We start from the raw sequence: 7,841 nt of genomic DNA on the forward strand, positions 1-7,841 counted from the left end.
GTCCAGAAATAGAGGGATTCTGAGGTCTCTGGAGTCACTCTCTGACTCACAGGCAGGACATATGAAATGAAGTAGGGAGCCAGCCTTTTCTCCCTCAAATAGCCAACCTGCATTATCATTTACTGACGAGCCATACTCCCATAAACCCTAGCTCATTTAAAACACTACCTTTATCACGTACCACTTTCTTATATACGGTTCGGTGAATACTTTGAGTTCTTTCTTTAGAGCCACTGAACTTTCCATCTCTTGTTCCCCTAATTACAAACTATTGTAACTAATACTTTTGCAATACAGATAAATACTTAGTCTCTTTCCTTTTATCTCCTCAAATGCTTTATTTTTATTTTTTGCCAAGATTTTTTTTTCACTGCAAGAATTTTAGAACCTACATTTAGTTAAACAATTATCTTGGAAATTTTATTAGGATCCCACTGTATTTATAGATTAATTTTGGGGAAACCAGCTGCTGTATAAAACTGAGATTATACAAGAACAGTTCACATATTCAAGTCTCCTTTATACCTCTCAACTGATTTGGGATATTAGTATTCAGTTTTCTTTTAATGCCTTTCTAGGGTTTTGATATCAGGTTTATACTGACAGCATATGAGTTGGGCTATATTCTCTTGTTTTCTTTTTACTAGAAAAGTATGTGTTTGGGAGAATCAATCAGTGACATCATCTGGACCTGGACTTTCCTTTGTAAGAACTTCAATTTATTTCATGGATTTAAAAGGCTATTCTTGTTATGTATTTCTTCAGTGAGCTTTGGTAGTTTGTAGTTTTCAAGGAATTTGTCTATTTCACCTAAATTGTTGACATTATTAGCATAAAAGTAACAAGTCTTTTACTTTTCTTTTAATGTATGTGGAATCTGTTATGCTGTCTCCGCTTTTATTTCTAATTTTGGTAATTTGTATCTTCTCTTTATTCTGGCTAGAGGTATATCAATTTTATTGATCTTAAGAATACAGCTTTTGGTTTCATTGATTTTTGTCTATAATTTTTGTTTTTTATTTCATTGGTTTCTGCTCATTATTTCCTTCTTTGGGCATAATTTGTTCTTCTTGAAGATGAAGATTTATTTCAGACATTTCTTCTTTTCTAATGCCAGAGCTTAATGCTACAAATTTTTCTTTAGTTACTGAATTAGCTGCATACCACAAGTATTGGTGTTGTGTTTTCAGTTTTATTTAGTCTAAAACATTTTCTGATTCCTCTTGTGATTTCTTTGACCCATGAATTATTTCCAAGAGTGCTGCTGAATTTCTAAATATTTGGATCCATTCTCAAAAACTCAAGAAAACTCATTTGTATATCTCTAGCCTCCTTGGTCTCTCTGCTCTGATATGTCTCCTTAGCTGAGATGGCTGGACTATCTTTGGCATGCGCTGCCTGCTCTGTGGTCTGGAAACTGCCTCCTGATAGTTAACTGCAGAAATATAGGGCTCGCCTCATTTGTTTCTCTCCTTTTAAGGGTCAGAGGCCTGCTCTGCCCTGAGACCAAATATATGGCCCTGTTACTCCATCGTGGGCAGATTCAGAAGGGAGAGTTTTAGTTTTAATCCTAAAAAAAAAAAATGGGAATAACAATTGCTCCCTGTGTTGCACCACCCTGGTTGAACCTGTTCTAAAATTTGATAAAATGGCAATGCTGCCACCCCCTAGACCGAACTGCCCCTTCTTTTGGTTGCAATGAACCGGAAATGTTCGGCCGCTAGGGAAGAGCCCTGTTGATGGGCTTCACCCTCTGTGGTCCTGTCAAACACAAGACCCAATGTGTGAATATTACCTGCCCTACTGGCTCGTTTTCACTGAGGGTGAATCGTCCATAACCCCTATAACTGTGAACCCTGGAGCTGGCCTTGCTTGCTCAGTGACCGTGTACATTTAGGTTTAACAACAGAAGGTTTTGACACACTCTATGGAAATAGTGGGGTGTGCTAATCACCCTCTTTTTTTAAAAAAACACTTTCTGTGAGCAAAGACCTAGATAGTAACTTTCACAGTGAAAGTTACTGAAAATCTTTGCTTAGGCAGTAATCTCAAAAGACCTTCTCCCATAAGAAATCCGGTTTCGCTTTTTTTAATTTGGGAGACAATGGGATAGATTTTTCCGTGAACAGATTAGGAAAAAACACACATCAAAAAGGAGTGAATAGGATTTCTCAAACGGAAAAGATATGCAGCGGAGGGCACAGGGTCATTGTCTGGTACCTTCTGGTTAAGGACAACTGCTGTACTTATCAGTGGCCTCTGATGCTTTGAGAAGTAAATTGACTGCAGAAGCTATTTTCCTATCTTGCAGCATCTGAATTGCCTACCTTCCAAAATCAGAGCTGAAAATGTCAAATGCTCACTTTCCCAACCCTACTTGTGGGGGACTATATTACCTAGTTAGGTCAAGTCTTCTGGGGGGATTGTGGGAGAAGACCTTTCTCCTAGATGAAAAGAAAGCCCCTCCCTTCCTTCCTGCTTAGGATGTTCACTGTATGAAGATGTAACATTGGTGGCATGGCAGCAATCTTGTGACCACAAAGGAAAGGTGAGAACAGAACTGCCATCCTAAAAAAAGCCTGGGAACACCTACCTTTAGAAGTCTTGTGAGACAAACAAACCCCTATAATAGCTGGGAATCCTATTACTTGTAGCTGATGATGTCCTACTGGATGAACAAGGATCAGATGGACTTTCCCTGAGAATCCTCCATAGCACCCACTCCTCGAATTTTCCTATAAAATAAAAATAGAAAGCATAATCTTTCAGGCAGAAAATATATTTGAATTTGGCCTTTCCTCAAGCAAAATTAATAGAGAAACCAGTTGCCTTCCTCCTCTGAGAACCTTGTCAGAATAAGTTGGTGACATCCAGCAAAGCGATTTCAAAAAATAGGTCTTACCACATTGGTGTGGAGGCTCCCTCTCATAAGTCATCACTGTCACTAAACTGAGACTCTATTTGCTCTTGTTTCTCTGATTTCCAATTCTTGTGCCACTCACCATGTGTCACGGTTTGATTTAGCTCAGAATATGGTTCGACTAGTTTGATTCAGATGAACATTTGAATTGATAAGTATCTCAGTTTACCCTTGCCCAATGGGCCTCAAAATATTTCTGGCTCGTATGAGTTCCAATCCTAATACAATATACCTCTTAGATACATCAAGATCCCTTCGTTATTAAGTTACTTTCATTAATAAGAGTTTCAGCATCATGATTACAATGACCCTAAGAGGCACTGAAAACAGCACTATTGATTTATTTAGATGATCACATATAATTCTCTATAAAATTGTCCAGTCTTTTCCCTCCTCAATAACACTATCTAAAATCTTTTGGGTAAAGTTAGATGTCTTTTCGAATGCTATCATAACCTAGATTCAAGGGTTTCAATTTAACCTTGAGTTAAGATTGCACCTACTGAGGGCCAGCTGTACTGGAAAGAGATGCTACAAATAGGATGGTCTCATGGTGATCCTCCCATCTGCTCCACACCAGGGTGGGGTGGCACGAAACCAGTTACATTCTAATTTGTTCCAGATGTGTGGCAGATAGAGTACTGTTTTCCACAAAAGGAAGTATTTCAATCAGGTTCTAGCACAATTGCTGAGTGATGTGCTAGAAGCAATCTTGAATGAGAGCAACTTTTAGAAGCAGAACAACTAGGGAAATCCAACTGGAAAAAGAAATATTAACTGGAATTCTATTTAGATATTTGGTTTCTAAGCCTCCCTCAGCCACATATATAATGCTGTTTCAGTCAGTGTTCCTTATTTCTCTCCTTAATGGTTTGTTTCCTGGATAGTTAATTTATACTTTGCCGGCCCCATCCCCATCCCCATGTGAAAGATGGACCATATTCACTTAACATTTTTATTCATTTTCTTCTGAAGCTTCAACAGAACAAATAAGGGCACTCACTGGAGGTGAGTTGTCAATAATCCTGATCACTTTAAAAAGAAATCTGCTCCCTTCAGTGATAAACATAACCAAATACACCTGGGTTGGGTCCATTTATTAATGGCATCTTTATCTGTCCTCACACAGCCCATGGCCTAGCCACCAGAAAGGCAAGTGATGGAAGTAAACCTCTCTGAGGGTCAGTGGGGAGCCTGAGCTGGAATTTTAGATGTCCCTTTCACTGTGAGATGAAACTTGTAGTTTTCGGATCTTAAGTCCAGTGAAGGTTCCATTTCCTGTACAAATCTACATATAAACCTGTTTTAATCATGTTATAAACCTGCTTGCAGGACAATTTAGACTACTCAATGTAAGCGCCTTTTGTGAAGACTATTAGAAGTTGAGTTTATGCCTCTTATGAACTAAATGTTTGTACAGGGATTTCGAAATTCATGTTGAAGTTCTAACCACCAATGTGATGGTGTTGGGAGGTGGGGACCTTTGGGAGCTGATTAGGTCATGAGGGTGGAGTCTTTGCGAATGGAATTTGTGCCCTTTTAAACAAGCCCCCAGAGATCTCTCTTGACTCATGCCATGTAAGGGCACAGCAAGATGGCCATGTAATAACCAGGAAGTGGGTCCTCATCAGACATCCAATCTGCTGGTCCTTGATGTTGCTTGTTTAAGCCACCTAGTCTATGGTATTTTTGTTATAGCAGCCTGAACAGACTAAGACAGTGCTTTTCTTTAGCACTCTCGATACTGCATCTCACAAAGAACCCATGGCTCTGTTTAGACCCACCTTGGTCCTGCTTTCCATGACTGATGGTTTCTCAATGCTCTAAGTGTTCCTGCCAGTTGGTAGGAATTCCACTGGGTCAGTGGCCCCTGAGATCTATGTAACAGCACCCAACTATCTCTGAAAGTGTTTTTATCTATTACCTGTAAGATATTATGAGCCCATTTCTATTTTTCTGCCTTAAGATAAGCTACTCACCAAAGAGCACTTGGTTCTACATTGCTGCTGCATAAATGATGGATCCCCATCATATGCAACCCAAGAGGCTGCTCAGCCTTTAAGGGAACAATTACTGCCATTTTCAATTTAACTCAGTCTCCGTCTTTTACTTAAAAAAATTTTCTCAGTGTTTTCTGACCAATTTGAATATTACATAAACACAAAACCCCACAATTTTACAGTTTCTTTCAAAGCCAGAAACTTTAGTTTTCCTTTTCTAAAAGAAACGCAATTGGACTTTATCCAGCAAGAACAGAACATGCCCCAAACACAGTAGTCATCCCATCTTCTCATTTGGACATAGGAGCCATAATCAGACACTCATGTGCAGGCACAGGCTACAATACCCAGAGAAGGGAGTCCAACTTCTTGGGGACACATTTTGAAATTGGCTGTACTGTATACAGATCTAGATGATCAATGCTATCAGCAGTGTCTAATTAAAGCACCAGATTACAAAAAGACATTTCAACTCTCTCTACCCCAGGGCAACAGAAAGAAATACTAAAGCCGAGAGTACAGCAGTACCAATGATGGAATCCTCATACAATCAGTACATCGTAATATCAGAGAATACAGATAAGTGGCTTTGAGATTTCATTAGAAAAAAAAAATCTCCTCTGGTTTTTCTATAGCTTTGGTTCTTTTATAATCTAATCACCACTCCAAAAATTCAGTACATTCTACTTTTGATGACATTCTATATATAATTATTTTTAAAAAGTGAATTATCAACCCAGGTTAATGGCATGTCCTTGAAGTTTTTCAAAAGTACAGAAAAATCACCCATAGCAAGTTCCAGCCTGCCACAAAATGTCCTGCAGGGGTTGTACAGTCCTTGTCATTTCACAAAGCAAGTAATGGTGGAGAAAAAATGTGGATAAATCAAATACAGAACAAGAGGAGGAGTTTATGGTCATAAGAATTACCCTCTTGGATCTGTGGTGCAGTCAAGGAAAGGCAGAGATATCAACAATCCAGGCCCAAACAAACACTGCCAGAGAATGAACTAGTAGAACCTGGGCAACAAAGAGGTACAACATCCAAGAGGAATAGCCAAGCTTCATGGACTTGACCCAACAGCTAAATTCCAGGAATCCTCCCTGAAGAAGAGAGGAAATGATCATGAAGATTGTCATGACCTCAGAATCATCATTCAATAGAACACAGATGTTAGAGAGCCCAGACAGGTGAGGTAAATACTACGAAAAGTTTTATCAATCCAATTTGTCAGCCTATGTCCACTGAATGCTAGCCTCAGTGGAACACAAATCAATAGCACATTGTCCACAGGACAGAAAATCCAACATTACTGTTCTAGATGAAGATCTACTTGGCTAATGCCAAAAGTGACATTTTTAAATGTAACAATACTGTTTTCACTGCAAAGTCTATAAAAGTCTTCATTTTAGTTAGACCCCCAGATGAATCTAAATAAGAATTAAATTATCCTCGGCAGTAAAAATTATGTCACCAACTTGGTGGTCTCACAAAAGTGGTTTTAGAAAGCTTTTGAGTATCTACTGGCAACAACCAAAGTTACTGAACATTAGCTTGGTAATTTGACCTGGTTTTACGATATCTTTTTTTTTTTTTTTTAATGCCTAGTATCTAAAACATCTTTTCATATTAGGATTTTTTCACAAGAAAAGGATTGGCTAACACACAGTGATCCTAGACTTGGAAATGGATACAAGATACAACTCTGGGTTATACCTTTGTGGGGGATGAGAGTACCCATGTTTTCATCTGCAAAAGACAGCTATGTTAAGGAGGCTACATGTACATATTTAAACAAGTGAAAGCGTAGAAAGTGAAGAAAATGTTGACATAGGGACTAGGCAAAAGGGGTGGGCTATACTGGAAACTTTTTTCTCCTTTGCAAAATGAGTAGCAATTCTATGAGTCACAAACGGCCCACAGAATTAGTATGAGTGGAAGGTAGAGCCCACCCTACCTACCAGGATGGACTCTCCACAAAATATCAGGCAACAGTGGCCACAGCTTCCCAACCTCCCACATAGCAAGTTGCAGGCAAAGCCTAGGATTTACCAGACTAGGATCGTCCCAGGCTTGGAATCAGAAGAAATCAATGCAGAGATATTAAGGAGCTTAATATATTGTGAGGAACTGTGAGAACATAACTAAACTCTCAAAAGCTGCAGTGTAGTTCGGGCAGTTGCATCTGTCTATAAAGCCGTGAACATGGTCTTCCTTGCCAATTCCTGGAGCTGCCTAATAGCCTTTCGACAAACCCCTTTTCCTGAATCAATTTGCTAGAGCTGGCTCATGTGCTTTCCCACTCAGAACCCAGGCTGCTACAGTTTATAAAGAGCAAGAGAACACTTACTGACATGATCCATCAAGTCTTCTAAAGGGAAACTGAGTCCATGTGCAGCCTCTATCAACGAATTGGAAAAATACTGAGTTTTCAAGATAAAGTTCTAAAGGCTTACCTAAGATTAACTGGTCTTGTCAAGTATATTAAGTAAGACACACAGAATAGATGACATTAAGTACAAAATCCAGAAGAAATTACCGAATGCAAAAGGCGTATATGAAAAAAGTATTACCTTTAAAAGGCTGGGTCTCCCCTCTTCTTTACTGAAATCTCTCAAAAACTTCGATAAAAGCCTATTTTGCTTTGTCAAGCCTGGGAATAAGCTGAAACATAAAACCACGAAATACGTGGAAAGGGTGCAAAAGGGGTAAAGACTGAGCAGGAGAGTGGGAAAACACATGACGGCTATAGTTAACACTGCTGTGTGGTATATTGAAAGTTGCTATGACAGTGAATCTAGTTTCAGAAGTTTAATTACATATTTTTAGCATGTTGTCACTCTAACTTCTCATTTTTGGTTGACCATCGTTTGGTTAAAAGAGAGTATCTTTCCCACAATAGGAAGTTATTGAGCAAATGA

The sequence above is a fragment of the Pteropus alecto genome, unplaced genomic scaffold (genome assembly GCF_000325575.1).
Source record: "Pteropus alecto unplaced genomic scaffold, ASM32557v1 scaffold194, whole genome shotgun sequence".
Lineage (NCBI taxonomy): Eukaryota > Metazoa > Chordata > Mammalia > Chiroptera > Pteropodidae > Pteropus > Pteropus alecto.